This window comes from Giraffa tippelskirchi, chromosome 2, assembly GCF_054371585.1.
Source record: "Giraffa tippelskirchi isolate mGirTip1 chromosome 2, T2T-mGirTip1v1.2.pri, whole genome shotgun sequence".
Classification (NCBI taxonomy): Eukaryota; Metazoa; Chordata; class Mammalia; order Artiodactyla; family Giraffidae; genus Giraffa; species Giraffa tippelskirchi.
The window spans coordinates 140364875-140383132 of NC_137276.1; the positions used below are offsets into that span (position 1 = coordinate 140364875).

An 18258-nucleotide genomic window follows, 5' to 3' on the forward strand; every position below is an offset into this window, starting at 1 on the left:
TGAAAATATTCTCTGCCACTAGACTCACAATTTTTCTTTTACTTGGTTAAGAAAATGTTCTGACTTGGGCTTCTAACATCTATTGCAACCTTGCCAAATGTATAAGAGGGGTGAGGTTAGGTGGGAGAGGAGAGTGGGAACTTAACTGGTTGTGCTTAGAAAAGGCCTGAATGCCATGCAAGAAAATGAGACATCCTTAAAAATCTAGCGAGCAGTCCTAATAGGCTTCAGGGGCATGGGTTTGGGAAGCACATCATTGTGCAGGGAGAGTTGGAGGGGAGAGAGGCAAGGGCACGGCAGGGAGAGGGGGTTAATCAGGGACTAATAGAAGCTAAGGCAGAATAAATAAAAATCATACAAATGGCCAAATACAAAAATAAAAATCATAGTTTCACAGCCAGGAGAGCTACCTCAAGAAGTTTGTGGCTGGAAGACCTGTCTGAAGCCAGGGCAGCTCGACCCATGTACCAACCCTGCCACAGGGGCTTGTTCTGTCTGTTCTGAGGGCTCAGCCACTCGCCTCCAGTGACAGGGCTTGACTATTCAACATGCAGCAATCCAAAAACTGAGTCACCTTTCTTAGCTACTACTGCTCATGTTATTCTCATCACAGAATGCCTCTGAGGATCTCACAAGGCCAGAGCATCTGAAACACGTGATGCAATCCAACAAAAGTGTGTGAGTGTAACCTGGCAAGTGTAGCTGGCTCCAGAGCCACCTGGCAAACCAGTTTGTGTGATTAGAGAGGATTTGTAGTTCTTGTAGATGTTGGTTGTCTTTCTTTATGTCTATATGTCTGTCTTCTTACTAGTTTTTTCTCCTTCTTTTCTTAGAAAGAAATGAGACCAGCCCAACTGTTTATTGGTGATTTGAAAGAAAATATAGGAGACTTAAGTAACTGGAATATGGTATGTAAGTGCTGCAATAAAATGGGAACTCTGAAATACATTAAATGGCCTTCTGAACAGCTTTAGGTAATAGAATCTCCTTATTGCACTAACCCCCTCCAATCATAAGAAAAAGGAATTTCTGCTGAACTGACCAATACTAGCAAGATGTTTCCAGACCCATACATATGGGAACTCCCATGACTTTTTCTCTAGTAAGTTTGAATTTTCCTCTACAGAAATAATTTTGCTTCTCCCCTCTCTGAATTTCAACCCTGAGTGTGCAACAGAAATTGCCTGCAGCTACCCTGCTATGTCTAGAAGCACGCTCCTAGAAAGAAATGAGCTGCATTCAGAAGATCACCTAACCTCTCAAATGACACCGTTAGGGATGTGAGGTCAGCTGAGAGGAGATGCTCCAAGTGTTTGTTCCTCCCTGACCACAGGGCAAACCCTTGACTGCTTGACTGAGGGAGGTAATAGAGCTGGGTTCTCAGGGGAAAACTGGAGACTTCTTGGACTTGGTGTAGTCATGGTCAGTTGTTCACTACAGCTTTGGCTGGGCCCATCTCAGGATTTGTGCTATAGGCCAATTCTTGAAAGCAATTGAATTTGGGAAGAATTTTGTGTAAGATGCTGAGGCATGTGCTGATTCAGTTTGCAAACAGAATGGTTCTAACTTTCACATAGACTTGCCTATCTGAGAATTCAGCTTCCCTAAATTCTACCTCTCTTACAATTAATTATTATGCCTGGCATTCAGCTCCTGCCACACCTCTGGAGACAGAAATAAGGGTCTCTTTATATGCTGTCCAGGTCTCACGCTTTGCTTTAAATTGACCACCCTGTTTCACAGTCTTTAGAGTTATTTCCCCTCCTACCCTTGAAATGTCAGAGACATTTTCCAAGCTAGTGTGTACCCTTCCGCATTTATGTCATCCCTACTTGCTAAAGGTGAAAGCTTTAGCAATTGCTTTGTTATGGTACTTCAGGAACTATCAATACCTACCACAAGTGATGAGGTCATTGTCATCTGGCTAGTGAGTGAACCAATTTCAGAATTCTATCATTAGTGTCTGATTCTGAAAACTACTCAATTATGTCAAGGGAGTCAATTGTGCTGTTCAACTCTTCTCTGTACTTACTGATTTTTGCCAACTTGTTCTATCAGCTCCCAAAGGAGGCATATTGAAATATAATTGAGTATTTGTTTCTTTTTTCAGTCCTTTCAGTTTTTGTTTCAAGTATCTTGAAGTTCTGTTATTATGTGTGTACAAGTTAAGGATTGTCATGATATCTTAATGAATTAACCACTTTCTAACTATATAATATTCCTTTTCATCTTCAGTAATATATCCTGTTCTGAAGTCTACTTTGTTTGATATTAATATTATCACTCTAGTATTCCTTTTATTAGTGTTTGCAAAACTATGTTTTGTTACCCTCTTCCTTCAGTCTAGCCGTGTTGTTTTACTTAAAGGATGCTTCTTATAGATAATATAGAGTTGTTCTTATTTTTCTTTCCAAGCTGATAATCTCTGTCTTTTAATTGGAATGTTTAGATTATATCTGATATAATGATATTGTAGTTGTCATTGTTGTTCCATCTCCAAGTGGTATCCAACTCTTTGTGACCCCATGGACTGCAGCACGCCAGGCTCATCTGTCCTCCACTATCTCCTGGAGTTTACTCAAATTCAGGTCCATTGAGTTGGTGATGCTATCTAACCATCTCAAATAATTGATATCAGTTCAGTTCAGTTCAGTCCCTCAGTTGTGTCTGACTCTTTGCAACCCCATGGACTGCAGCACGCCAGGCCTCCCTGTCCATCACCAACTCCCGCAGTTTACCCAAACTCATGTCCATCGAGTTGGTGATGCCGCCCAACCATCTCATCCTCTGTCGTCCCCTTCTCCTCCTGCCCCCAATCCTTCCCAGCATCAAGGTCTTTTCAAATGAGTCAGCTCTTTGCATGAGGTTGTCAAAGTATTGGGGTTTCAGCTTCAGCATCAGTCCTTCCATTGAACACTCAGGACTGATTTCCTTTAGGATGGACTGGTTGGATCTCCTTGCAGTCCAAGGGACTCTCAAGAGTCTTCTCCAACACCATGGTTCAAAAGCATCAATTCTTCAGTGCTCAGCTTTCTTTAGAGTCCAACTCTCACATCCATACATGACTACTGGAAAAATCATAGCCTTGACTAGATGGACCTTTGTTGGCAAAGTAATATCTCTGCTTTTTAATATGCTGTCTGGGTTGGTCATAACATTTGTTCCAAGGAGCAAGCGTCTTTTAATTTCATGGCTGCATTCACCATCTGCAGTGATTTTGGAGCCCCCCAAAATAAAGTCTGACACTGTTTCCACTCTTTCCCCATCTATTTGCTCTGAAGTGATGGGGCCGGATGCCATGATCTTAGTTTTCTGAATGTTGAACTTCAAGCCAACTTCTTCACTCTCCTTTTTCACTTTCATCAAGAGGCTCTTCAGTTCTTCTTCACTTTCTGCCATAAGGGTGGTGTCATCTGCATATCTGAGGTTATTGATATTTCTCCTGGCAATTTGATTCCAGCTTGTGCTTCATCCAGCCCAGCGTTTCTCATGATGTACTCTGCATATAAGTTAAATAAGCAGGGTGACAATATACAGGCTTGACATACTCCTTTCCTGATTTGGAACCAGTCTGTTGTTCCATGTCCAGTTCTAACTGTTGCTTCCTGACCTGCATATAGATTTCTCAAGAAGCAGGTCAGGTGGTCTGGTATTCCCATCTCTTAAAAAATTTCCCACAGTTTGTTGTGATCCACATAGTCAAAGGCTTTGGCATAGTCAATAAAGCAGAAATAGATGTTTTTCTGGAGCTCTCTTGCTTTTTCAGTGATCCAGCAGATGTTGGCAATTTGATCTCTGGTTCCTCCACCTTTTCTAAAACCAGCTTGAACATCTGGAAGTTCACAGTTCATGTATTGTTGAAGCCTGGCTTGGAGAATTTTGAGCATTACTTTACTAGCGTGTGAGATGAGTGCAATTGTGCAGTAGTTTGAACATTCTTTGGCATTGCCTTTCTTTGGGATTGGAATGAGAACTCACCTTTTCCATTCCTGTGGCCACTGCTGAGCTTTCCATATTTGCTGGCATATTGAGTGCAGCACTTTCACAGCATCATCTTTTAGGATTTGAAATAGCTCAATTGGAATTCCATCACCTCCACTGGCTTTGTTCGTAGTGATGCTTCCTAAGGCCCACTTGACTTCACATTCCAGGATGTCTGGCTCTAGGTGAGTGATCACACCATCATGATCATCTTGGTCGTGAAGATCTTTTTTGTAAAGTTCTTCTGTATATTCTTGCTACCTGTAATTGACATAGTTAAATTTAAAATCACCATATTGCTTTTTATTTTCTATTTTCCCCATATGTTCTCTGTTTCCTTTCTTCTTCTACTTATTTATTTTACTTGTTTTATGTTCCCATTTTAGCTTCACAATTGGTTTATTATCAGTACTTCTTTAGTTTTGTATTGTAATTTTTAGTCTTTGTTTATTTTTATTGATTGCTCTAGGATTTATATTATACATCTTTTGTTTACTATAATCTATCTTCAACTTTATGTATAGTATAAAATTTTTCATCCGCTTTTTAATGTCATTCATTTTAACTTTACATATGGTAGAAACTTTACAATTAAAAACTGAAAAATTAAAATGTTTTTTATATGACCCACTTATTTCCCATTTCCAATGTGCTCTATTCCTGTTATGCCAAATTTCCACCTTCCTACCACTCTCCTTGAAGAACTTCACTTAACATTTCTTGTACTGGAGGTCTGCTGGCTTTTGTTTCTCTGAAAAATCTTGCATTTGCCATTGTTTTTGAAAGACATTTTCAGTGAATATAAAATTCTAGGTTGACTATTGCGTTTTCTTTCAGTGCTGTAAAGGTGTCCTTCCATTGTCTTTTGGCTCATTGATTCTGACAGGAAATGTATTCTTATACCCTGCTGTTTTTATTTGGCTGCTCTTTTTCACTATGTTATTTTCTTTCTGTTTATTTTATTTGAAGTTTGTTGAGATTCTCACATCTATAAAGTCACCACTTTTATTAAACTTTAGAGATTTTCAATTATGATTTCCTTAAATATGATATGTTTTCATGCTTTCCTTCCCCTCTTAGAACTCCAATTACCATATGCTAGGCTGCTTGACATTTTTTCAAAAGTCTCTGCTCTTTTTCAAAAAAATCTTTTTCTCTGTGGTTTATTTTGGATAATTTCTTATCTTTAGTTGTCCTTATCCTCTTGTCCTTAGTTCTTCATGTTCACCAATATTTTATTTTATAATACCCAATCTGCATCTAATTCTAGCCAGTGTATTTTTATTTAAAATATTGAGTTTTTCATCTCTAGATGCTCCAACTTGGTCTTTTTAAAATTTCTTTTATTCCTGTTATCATTGTATTCATATTTTTCTTTACATTCTTGATCACATGGAGCATATTTCCAACAACTCTTTAATTGTCTTTTCCTTCTAATTCCATCCTTTCTGTCATTTCTGCTTTTGAGAATTTTGCTTATGTTTAATTTTCTCTCTGATATTTGGTACTAGCTCTGTAGCAAAATAGAACTACTGGTAAAAGCCAAGATTCCAAAGGCTCATAATTAGCAATAAGTTTTCCCTGGAAGGAGATGGGCCAGGTATCAAGTTTTGGGTGATGTAATGATCATATCTATGGCACCAGAGTACAAATATTATGTACTGTGAACTCCAGGAGATGCCATTCCCAGTACTGATACAGCTTACCCAAGCTTCCTTGTAAGCCCACTAATGATATGTCTAAAATCTGGACTCTTCATAAATGGGTTTCCCTACATGTGCTCATTTAGGCTTATATATATTCCAATGCAATGCTGTACTTGACAGGGTTCTCTTTATTTTAGTGTCAGTAACTGAAAACATAACTCAAATTAGCTTAGGCATAAATGAGGATGTATCGGTTCTTTAACTATGCTGGAGAAATGGCGGAGGAGCTGCTAGGACTTGGGTGTGTTTAAACCTGGGCTTTTTTTCTCCATCTAATCCCTTCTGCTTCAGTCTTTACATTGGCTTCATTCTGTCTGATAGGCTTTCTCCTATTGCAGCATTGCAGATGGGAGCCTGAAGCACAATCAGGCTCCCATCTCTGTTTTATCACTACCAAGGGGCTGAAGCTCACCTTCTCTGGTGCCAGGTAAAAAATACCCCAGAGAGAGGCTCAACTGACCTGACTATAGTCCAGTGTCTACCGCTGACAAAACAACTATGGCCAAAGAGATAGACCACCCAGACTGAGCCTTTTGGGGTCATAGGCTCACCTTTTTGCCTATCAGTGGGGTCACAAATAAGCACTATGAGAAAAGAATAGCTTCCTTTGAACCTTATTATTAGATTGAGAGAGAGGAATAAAGAAGAGGCTGATGCTCAGGTACACACTTTGAAAAGTGGCTGTGACAATATTCATTTTAAAAATGAGATAGCCAAGTCTTAGAGAAGTCAAAGGACTCCTTTAAGGTTTCAGAGGTAATAAGTGGCAAAGCTGTGATTGATGAGAGGCAATTATAGGAATTAAGAGGTCAAACCCTAGAATCAGATAGATCTGAGCCCAGATCCTATCTCTACTACTTACCAGTGTTGTTTAGGATAAATTACTTTACTTCTTTCCCTCTTATTTCTCAACTTAATATGGGCATAATTATAGTACTGTCTTCATTAGGGTAATCAGGAGAAATAAGTGAGATAATCCATGCAAAGTGCTTAGCATAGTACTAAGCATAATGTAATCACTGCTTAAACATTTGCCATTATTATTGGCTAGAATTTGAACCTAAGTATGTCTGTTTCAGAGCAGCACCTGTGTCGTTTGTGAAACTCAGGGGAATCACCGCAATTGCTTTGTTCTGTTCCAAGCCCTGTAACTTTGGAATTTTTATAAATGATTCACAAACAAATGAAATAATGAAGCCAGTCTTTATCACCACTGAGCAGGGAGACCACTACCTGTCACTAAACAGGCTTGATCGATGGAATGGAAATCCCAACCAAGCTTCAGAAATCAAGGATTCCAGCCAGGAGACAGTCTGTCCATTTACCCAAAGAACTAAAATAGCCTCACAACTCCGAGTGCTAACATCATCCGAACTCCCAAAAAGGACTCAGGCAGCCGTGGCCTGCCTGTCACTCACTCGCTCACTCATTAAATGTTTATTGAGCATTTGCTGTGTGTAGACCCTGAGTTCTGCATGGTGTTTGCTATTTATACCCTATGGTTGACTCATGTTGATGTATGGCAGAACCCAATACGATATTGTAAAACAATTATCCTTCAATTAAAAATGAATAAATTAAAACCAAAAAGAATCTCTCCAATTTGAAAAGCCAAAAAGACATTGAGTTCTTAGATGGAGGAGCAGTTGGGGAAGGAAACCTAAACATATATAATATCTGACAAGATTCTCCTTGAAACCAAGCTTGAGGATATTTGAAAAAGTTTCCCAACAGTAATTACAAATGGAAATTAAGGGTAGTATCCATTGTTGCTAACTCATGGTGTATAAAAATATCAGTAATATTCTCGTCAAAGCACAAAATGTACCTTTTTACACTGAACCAACACTCTCATGAGCAAATTACAAAGAGAATATTTCTGGCAAAACAGATGGTACTACAAGCACCCGTGTGAAAGATGCCTCAGCTTGATAACCTGTGAAGAATGCCCATTATTCTTAATCATAGTTTATTGATAGGGATTCATTAATTATAATAATATTTTGTAGATCCATGGATCCTTTCATCCCTAATTTTCAGAGTGCTTTACAACTAGTAATTAATTTCTCCAACATTTTAAGGACAAATTTAAAGTCAATTTCCAGCAAAACTTGCACCAATGCTCAGAATATCTTACTCAGAAGTTTTAGACCTAAACTGTAGTTTTGTTGCCTGAAGCCTTGGAATGAGGAGCAACCAGTTCTCAAATTGTACCCAGAGGGAAACCCAATGGAAGAAAACACTTCACATGCTGTGAAAGGAAGAAATTCAGGGTGTGGGAAAGCTATAACTGATGGTGGCATTTGCAACTGGTGTGACCTCTTAGGTAAAATGGGAACGTGGAGTTATAGGAAAAAGGTCCCCGAGTCTCACTAAAATGCCTGAGATCAGCTTTCACTGGAGGAGAGGGTACAGCGCTGGGTGATCCAGCTTCAGCCAAGGGGCAGGTGAAGGGGTTTATGGTGGGGTGGGGAGAGCCCCGGCACAAAGTTCAGACTAGGCTGTCAGGACCGGCTCCACCGCTCTGTGGCTGTGTGACCCGGGGTGAGTCACTTCACCTCTCTGAATCTTTATTTCTTCATACACAAAATTAGTTTGGATTAGTTTGGAGCCATATGTCACACATGAGCAGCCTGCATGACGATGTTGGCTAGCAGCCCTGTTTTCTTTGGCCCACACAGTGTTTTTGTAAGTGCCTATATTTCCGGTTTTCCTCAGCCCCCACCATGCCTTGTGACCTTCTACCCACTGTTCCTCACTCATTTTTGTCACTTTCCAGACCTCTGTAGGCATTTGAGGTGGCAATCCCTAGGTGACATGATCTCTGATGCTGCTTCCAGCCCTGATCACCAGAGAATCTAGGTCGCAGGAGGTTGATAAGACTCAGCAGTCAGGTAGGAGAAGAATTCAGAGCTCTGAACTTTGGAGTGTTTTCCAGACTCTTCCATTGGTGAGCTGGTGATATAACCTCCTAGCCCTCTTCCTGTAGATTCCTGACAGTCACACTGTCCATGACAGTCACAGAATTAACCTCTTCTATCTCTTTGTACCCAGCAAATGATAGCACATAGCTTAGGTCCCTGATTTACTTTCTAATCCTCTCTCCTTGACTCTTTTTTTTTTTTTTTGACCATGCAGTATATGGGATCTTAGTTCCCCAAATAGGGATTGAACCCAGGCTCCCTGCATTGGAAGCTTGGAGTCTTACCCACTGGGCCACCCTTTCCTCGACTCTTAGAGGTCAGCAAGAGGAAATCAGGCTTTCCAAGTGGCTCAGTGGTAAAGAATCTGCCTGCAATGCAGGAGATGTGGGTTTGACCCCTGGGCCGGGAAGATCTCCTGGAGAAGGAAATGGCAACCCCCTCCAGTATTCTTGCCTGGAGAATCCCCATGGACAGAGGAGGCTGGCAGTTACAGTCCATAGGGTTGCAAAAGAGTTGGACAGGACTTAGCAACTAAAACAACAAGAACAAAGGAAAATTCACCCATAGGGCAAAGGAGCTCTTGTCAACAGGAAGTTGTGAATCAGTGATAGAGGAAAGAGAGGTGGGAAGAAAAGGCAGGTAAATGCAGTGGGAGAATTTCTCCCCCCTCAACCCCCTCAGATTTAAGTTAGAGAGGGGTCTTAAAGGTAGGCTTTGAATACTCTAAATGGTTTCTAGAGCTACCTTCTGTAGATCTCTAAACTTCCAGCTCTTACTGCGTGCTTTCCTAGTTGAGTAGCTTTCATTGAGCTCTCTGGGGGGTTTTCTTTCTGCAGGGGAATTTGTTCATGCTGACCTGAGGGCACACAGCTGCCGTGGGCCTCCGGAACACAGGCTCTTTGTACAATACAACCCTGTATTGTAGAAACTTCCCCACACACATTTGCACACAGGAGTTCTGTCATTAACGCAGTACTGGTCATGGGGTGGAATGCACGAAGGGTGGGGAAAATGGCTTCTTTCCCAAAAGCTTTCTTTTTATAAACTTGGCCCCCCTGACAACTTGGAATTTTCTTTTGTAGCTGAAAAAACATATTTCTCTTAAAAACGACCCAGGCAGTTGTGTGTCCTCAAAGATCTGTTGGCCAAACAGATAAGTGAGGCAATTGTTAAAAAGGACCCAATTGCAGATTAAAACCAAGCTGATTTCATGAGTCCCATAAGAATGTGGCTTAGCCTTCAACTTTCCTTTCTGAAATGGTTAATCTTCTTCCTGACCATGAAAGTAAAATCTACCCACTGTGGAAAACAAAGGGAGCAAATAATCACCCACAAACTCACTACCTAAAGGTTTCGTTTTAGCACATTTTCTGGAGAATTTTCCTGTGCATACTAATATCTTTTTAAAAAACTGAGGCATAATTGACATTTAACATTGTATTTCAGGTGTATAGAGTGATGATTCAATATTTGTACATATTGTAAAATGATCACCATAATAAGTCTAGTTAATATGGTTCACCCTATTTAGTTATAAAAAATTTTTTCTTATGATGAAGACTTTTAAGATCCACTCTCTTAGCAACTTTTAAATATGCAATATAGTATTATTACTAGAGCTTCCCTAGTGACTCAGACGATAAGGAATCTGCCTGTAATACAGAAGACTCAGGTTCGATCCCTGGGTCAGGAAGATCCCCTGGAGTAGGAAATGGCAACCCACTCCAGTATTCTTGCTTCAAGAATCCCATGGACAGAGGAGCCTAGCAGGTTACAGTCCATGGGGTAATAAAGAGTTGGACATGACTGAGCGACTAACACACATAGTATTATTAACTATAGTTACTGTGTTATGTTATATCCCCGTGACTTAATTATTTTATAATTGGAAATTTGTACCTTTTGACCTTCTTTGCCCATTTTGCCCTCTCCCCACCTCTGGCAACCACCAATCTGTTTTCTCTATCTATGAGCTTGGTTTTTCATTGGTAGTAGGTTTTTGTTTTTATTTTGCTTTTAGATTCTATAAGAATATTTATATTCTTATAAATGTAAGTGAGATCATAACAGTATTTGTCTTTCTCTGACTGACTTTTTTACTTAGCATAATGCCTTCAAGGATCATCCGTGTCATTGCAAATGGCAAGGTTTAGTTCTGTCTTTATTGCTTAATAGTATTCCTTGTTTTCATGTACCACCTCTTTTTATCCATTCATCATCAAGAAGCATCCATATCTTGACTATTGAAAATATGCTGCAATGCACATAGGGTGCATACATCTTTTCAAATTAGTGTTTGCATTTTCTTTGGATAAATACTGAGCAGTGGAATTGCTGGGTCATATGGTAGTTCTATTTTTAATTTTTTAGTATCTCCACATGGTTCTCCATAGTGGCTGCACCAATCTACATTCCCACCAAGAGTGCACGGGGTTCCCTTTTTCGCCGCATCCTTACCAAAACTTGGTATCTCTTGTCTTTTGATAATAGCCATTCTGACAGGTTGAGGTGATATCTCATTGTGGTTTTGATTTGCATTTTTCTAGTGATTAGTGATGTTGAGCATCTTTTCATGTACCTGTTGACCATCTATATATCTTCTTAGGAAAAATGTCTGTTCAGAAACTTTGCCCATTTTAAAATCAGGTTGTTTTTTTGGTTTTTGCAATTTATGAGTTCTTTATATATTTTGGATATTAACTCCTTATCAGATATATGATTTGCAGATATTTCTTCCTATTTTCCTTTTCATTTTGATGTGCCAAAGCTTTTCGGAATATCTTTTCAAATGTAGTTGAGATGATGCTAGTCTCATCTCTTAAAATCACATTTCCTTTTCAAGATATTATGAAATCTCTCCTAGGGAAGATAGAAGGCTTATGTCATTTAATTTCTTTGTAATAAGATTTTCAGTGGTTTAGCAGAGATGGGAACATTTGGTCAGGACCATAGAGTTTAGCCATCAAGAGAAGAGATTCAATACTTCCTAAAAAATGCCTTGCATTATAGTTTTATTGGACTTAAGCTGTGGAACCAGAGTCTCAAATTCTTACCCACATACATGTTAGATATGACTTCTAGCTGTCTGTTCAGATTCACCATTAATAAAAATACTCTAATTTTTATTCCTATTATTATTTCTTAACAAACCTCTGAGATTTGACTTAGAACACTAAATTTTATTTCTTTAATTAATTAATTTAGTTTTAATTAATTAATTAACTTTAGCTGTGCTGAATTTCAGTCGTGGCATGCAGGATCTTTAATTGAGGCATGTGAACTCTTAGTTGAGGCATGTGGGATCTAGTTCCCTCACTAGGGACTGGAAATTGTCCCCTTGCTTTGGGAGCCAGGAGTCTTAGCCACTAGACCACTAGGGAAGTCCTGGAACCACTAGGTTTTTAAAGCAGCCTTGGGAGCAGTGCCAGTGTATCCCCACAGCCAAAGAATTTTGCCCTGAGACTATAAACAAGTGGTCTTTATTGTGGGGAGCACACATTAGGGAAGGAGGAGTTATTAAGTGCTTTGGTGTTAAAAATAAAATGAAAAGTTTATGCTAAATGACCATGTGTTCAGCCTCAAGCTTTAAACAGATTGTGTAGCACCATCTAGCAAACATGAGCTTCAGCAAGAGAAAGAGTACCCCATACACACATTTCCCTTGTTATATCCATCTGCGCGATGAAGAGAAAGCAAGATGAAGAGCAGCTGAGGAATTCTATAAGATCGAGGAGCAGCAGTGCCAGGAGTAATGGGTCTTGCTCTGCTCCAGCCTATCCCATCCCAGATTCAGGGCATGGAGACTCCTAATGCTGCCACACAAGGCAGTTCTCAAGGGTGCAGTGTGCTCAGGGCTCTTTGCCTCTGGTTAAAATGTGCATTGGAGCCACACTGATGGTTGCTTTCCATAGAGTAGTTACAAACATGAGCATGGTTGACCCTTTCAACAGGTTAGGGTAGAAACAAGAGGCAGGAATGGAAATGAAAGGAGCCAATTATGTGAACTTTCCCAAACATCCCAGGTAAATGGCATCTTTCAAAATTCTAGCACTTAATCTAGTCAGGCCTTGGAAAACAAGCAATTTGTCTGAAACTGGGTGTTTACAAAATCGGCCTAGCACTTAGAGAACATTAATGCTTAAGAGCTTTGCTGAAACTGGTGCAGAACTCACTCTGCACAGTGAAGAGAGGGCTGAGAGAAGGTAGGGGACCACTCGTCAGCCCTCCGATAGGCCCTCATTCCCCAGAGTGGGGGCCACTGCCCCTCCCACCCTGTGGTTTCAGTTGCCAAATCTGAGGCAGAAAGCCTGCCTGCCAGACCCTTGAGGATTTCCTGCCACCTGGCTCTCTCCTTTGCTGTCAGCCATGGCTGGAGAGGGATGACGCCAGGTTCCCACCTGCCTCACGTGTTGGGCTTTTGCAAAGCCCCAGCAGCCCTTGCTCACACACATCATATTGCTAAGACCAGAGGATCCTGCTGTGTATCTGAACCCCTGTAGGTACCAATCTAGGGATCCTCCTGCAAACTTCTTTTCCCCAAGGACCTATTTATTTAGAAAATTGAAAATATTCACTACTCTTTGCTTATCACCAAAACAAAAATCTCTTCATGGTAAGAGTTTTAGAAAATTAAAATATGTACCAGGAGAGAAAAATCAAAACACAAAACCCCACCCACTTACTAGAGATAGCTACTGTTAATACTTAATATCTATCCTTTTAACGCGTATTTGTGTGTGAGTACATGTTATAGTGTTTATTACTTTGTAACTTGTATTTTATTCTTAGTATTGATGATCATCTTTCCCTATCATTAAACATCCATTCCTCTACAAGAGCACTTTTTTCTCTTTTGGTCTCACCAAAAGAGATGCTGGGAAAGATGGAGGGCAAGAGGAGAAGGGGGTGACAGAGGATGACGTGGTTGGATGGCATCATTGACTCAATGGACATGAGTCTCAGCAAACTTTAGGAGATAGTGAAGGACAGGGAAGCCTGGCGTGCTGCAGTCCATGGGGTCACAAAGAGTCAGACATGACTTAGCGACTGAACAACAGCAACTGACCATGCGGCATGCAGGATCTTAGTTCCATCCAGTGATCGAACCTGTGTCCTCTGCATTGGAAGTGCAGAGTCTTAACCACTGGGCCACCAGGAAGATCCTTACAAGAGTACTTTTTGACACCGCTGAAGATTGCCTCACAGTTAGAGACACCAACTCCAATGTGGTCAGCCCACCTAGGAAATCATCTTGAGATACAGGAGGGACTATTGAGCATCCTGCTAAAAACAAGTGTCTAGGAACTCAAAACATTCACAGGAAAGACTCAGCAATATACATAAAATGAATCTAGGGCCTTATTGTAAGAAACTTCGTGCAGCAGAAAACAAAGCAGGAAGAGTGGAGGGTCACCCAGAGACTTAGCACTTGAAGGCGTCACGCATGACAGAAAAGTGCCAGGGCTGAGATGTCAGCCAGAAAGAGCTGCTCATGGCTGGGGAGACATCCTGCTCAGTGAGGTGGAAGCAGAGGGTCCACTTTCCTTCAAGTGGAGCCATACCAGCCAGGCTCGACTCTGTGACCTGGTGTCCTTTCCAAATTCTCCCTTCTGCCCAAGTGGAGGCTGGAGAGAACAGGTCTTCTGCCCTCTGCCCTCTTGAAGTGAGGTTTAGAAAGATGATGAAGTCTTTTCCAAGAAAAAACAATTGTTGAGTCAGCCTGAGGAAGCAAGTCGAGCAACCACACAGAACTAGAAGCCCGGAGCCAGCAAAAGGTGAGATTGCTTCTCTAACAACTGGGTTTTCAGGGAAACTTAAAACCCATCAGAATCACGACTGTCCTAGAAGAACACCAGACACTTCTGCTTCTCCACAGTCACAGTCCTTCCCACTGAATAGTAAGGCCAGGGACCCAGAGTTATTGTTTCTGCCCTGGTTTTTGTTCAGAGCTTAGAACACTGTTGCTGGTGCTCCATGGCTGAGGGCCCAAAAAATTGTGCTTAATCACATTTTCCAGCCCATATGGAGGAAGGTCTTCAATGAGTCAAGGCCATGTCAAGATGGGGCGGAGTATTACATGATCTACATAATTAATTTCGTCTGAGCAGAAATCTCTTTCCTAACTTTGTATTGAAGCCAGGCCAGCAACCTCGACTGGGGACTTCCACGGTTCTAGCAATTGTTTTCTTGAGAGTCATTGCTGCTTTACTCTCCCTTTGCTTACTCAGAGAACCTACTGGGGCTTGGGTGTCCATTATGCTGTTCAAGGCGAAGGTTTGTAACAAAATTGTCATTTCATTCTCCTATATTGTTACTCAAGTCATTGATATTATGGGAACAATCCGTTTCTACCCACACTGTCATCCTGAAAACTTTGGGCTATAATCTAATCTTTCTAAATGGCCCAGTTCAGAGGAGATAAAATGGACACTATTTTGTTAGAAACACAGCAATATCATTGATTTTTGATAGGCTTATTTAGAATGGGGATGAAAAATCTTTCAGTTTTATTTATGTGGATCCAACATTCATTCATCCACTCATTCATTCATTCAACAACCATGTATTAAGCTCTGTCACTGTGGGTGCTGTAGGAAATGCAAAGATAGAAAAAAGCACAACTCTGTCATCTTACCACCTGGAAGGAAGATATAAAGTATAAGGTATGGTAGATATAAAACATATAAAATATGCATCCTTCACAAGGAGGCATAAAGTATAATTTAATCAGCACCATAAGAGAAGTAAACATAAATTCTATGAATTCGAAAGGAAGGAAGGAAGATCTTCTAATGTATAGGAATATTGAATCACTATACTATGCATCCGGAACTAACATAGTGCTGTAGGTCAATTGTATTTCAATTAAATAAAAAACTTATAAGTGCAAAAGGACAAAATTTTAACTTAATTCTATAGGGAATTAAATAAATTACTTCAATTTTTTTTTAAAAGAATAGGAAGTATTTAGAAGGATGAAGAAAAACTTTATGGAGGAGATGACATGTGGGCTGAAACTTAACAGCTACATGGGGATAAATGGAGGCAATTCTAGGCAGAGGGAACAACAGAATAAGCAAAGGCACAGAAGTGAGAAAGTATAAATCTGTAGCAAACAAGGAGTCATTCTTGCATCATTTGGGTATAGGATGCATAAAGGGGAGGATAAGTAGGACATAAGACTAAAAATAAAGGTTTGCTGCATATTTTGGAGGATCTTGAATATCAAGCTAAGGAATTTGGATTTTATTCCAATAGCCACACGACATCATCAGAGTGGAGAGATAGGGCAATATCAGAGGGCGACAGGGATTAGAAGTCAGTGAGGGATGAGAGGTGAATTACTGGGAGGCACTACCACAAGGCAGACAGGAGTTCACTGGGCCTGAGTCAGGACAAAGCAGACAAGCTAGGAGGCAGAGGCAGCATCCACAGAGCTCAGCAGCTGACTGGATGAGGGGTTAGAGCCAAGAGGTTATGCCAGTCATTCTCTAGGTCAGTACTTCTTCAGCTTTAGCACATCAGAATCACCTGGAGGGCTTGTTAGAATACAGATTGTGGGCCCCACCCTTGGAGTTTCTGATTCAAATCTGGAGCAGAGTCCCAGAAACTGCATTCCTAGCAAATTGCCAGGAGATGCTGCTGTTGTTGGTCCGAGGAACACACTTTGAGAACTAATGCTCCAGGTCCTCCAGGCTCACTTTTGTGACTCTGGGGAAGCAATTGCAAAAGGACAAGGGAGGCAGGAGAGGTAGTGATTAGAGTCATTACTAGTGAATTGGAGGAGACTTTGCTTATCCTTTTAACCTACAGTGTTCCTGATGTCTGGAGCAAAAAATTAGAAATGTTTAATGTATGCAAAGACATTTGTATTAACCTAGGAGCTGGAGCACAGAAGCACACTGATTCAGGGCTCAGGCATTCTGTTTTTCTTTGAAAAAGCGTGTGTGCTTAGTCATTCAGTCGTGTCCGACTCTTCACGACCCCATGTACTGTAGCCCACCAGGCTCCCTGGCCATGGGATTTTCCAGGCAAGAATACTGGAGTGGGTTGCTATTTCCTTCTCCAGAGGATCTTCCCAATTCAGAGATCGAACCCGGGTCTCCTGCATTGCAGGCAGACTCTTTCCCGTCTGAGCCACCAGGGAGTCCCTAAGAATACTGCACTAGGTAACCAAATGTACAGGCACTGATCTTATGGGAAGGCAACATTGTGATATAATGGTAGAATCAGCAGCCTTGAGTTCAAATCCTGACTCTGCTCCTTCTGTCAATGACTCTTAAAGTCCCAGTTCTTCTGTGTTAAAATTGGATTTATAATGTGCAGCACACGGTGCTGTGAGGAATAAATGCAGAAACCTAGAGAAAGCACTGGGCACCATGCTTGGCACACTTGAGGCTTCCTGAATTCTGGCTTCCCCTCTACCTCAACTCTTCAGGGGTGAGTGAATGGGGTACAGCCTGTGATGAAAGCCTTGTAAGTGCCTCAGTCAAACAGCCCCTAGGAGACACCAGGGGGTCCCATAGTTACCCTAGTGGTGCTAGTGGTGAAGAGCCCTCCTGCCAATGCAGTAGACATAAGAGACATGGGTTCAACCCCTGTGTTGAGAAGAACTCCTGGAGAAGGAAATGGCAACCCACTCCAGTATTCTTGCCTGGAGAATCCCATGGACAGAGGAGCCTGGCAGGCTGCAGTCCATGGGATTGCAAAAAGAGAGACATGACTGAAGCGACTTAGCATGCATGCACACGTAGATATCTTGACGACTGCCAGCAGATGGGAAAATTCCTCTGCCAGGTACTTTCTGCCTGTGGAGAGAGCCCTGGGAAATGGAGTCTGAAATGGGAGATGGACACAGAGGGAGGGGTTTCTGAAACAAAGCAGTTTTGTCTTCTTTGGAATTTCACTCAGGCCAGGTGGTCTTGACCAGAGGAGTGTCCTAGAGGGCTTTTTGAGGTTTTGATCCCGGTGGTGAGGCTGTGAGAACTTTAGAAGATTTTTCAGAGTGCCCGCAGTAGAAAAATGAGCTGGTAAGCATTTTTCTCCCTCTTTTACCAGATAAATCTGATGTCATAACATCCCCAGACAGGAAAGCAGAATGCAGACTTGGCAGTGAATCACAGAGGGAAGAGCGTCTGAGACTGAGCCTGTGTCATGGGAACTCGGTGACAAAAAGGCCCTGAGGCCCCCCCTCACCCATATCTGGGGAGAAAGGGTTTGGGAAACAGGCAGGCCCATCATTTCAGCCAGATGCATTGGGGATGGAGGGGAGAGGGAGCTGGAGGGGAGTGGAGGGTCACATGGTTCTCCTGCTCTGGGCAGATCGACCCAAGTACACCACGTCATAGGTTAGTTGGAAGGTTAGGACCATACTCATCCATTTAGTGGGGACGTGGGGAGAGAGAGAAATGGATTGCTCTACATGACTTCCGAGATCCCCACTCAACTTGCCATTTGATGATTCTGTGATAGGAGCTGCCAAGCCCAACATAACTGAAGCTGCCCCCTGAGGGAGATTCCATTCATTAGTCATGAAGAGAAGAACATTCAGGTCCACCAAGCTCCTAACTGTGAATTGGCACTCTTCATTGTTTAAAAGTTTATTTACTTTCCCCTAATTTGATCCAGTGCAGATACAAAGGAATATT

General features: G+C 41.4%; 1 long non-coding RNA gene across 2 annotated transcripts in view; it reads left to right on the forward strand.

The window, feature by feature from the left end:
* The window catches only part of LOC145538610 (uncharacterized), a 99941-nt gene that overhangs the window by 51037 nt on the left and 30646 nt on the right, over window positions 1-18258 (forward strand). The window contains exon 3 of one of the 2 annotated variants that reach the window (XR_014077084.1): window positions 834-908. This is a non-coding gene — a long non-coding RNA (uncharacterized LOC145538610). Of the gene's footprint in view, window positions 1-833; window positions 913-18258 lie in introns of both variants that reach the window. The other variant, XR_014077085.1, reaches the window with a different exon arrangement.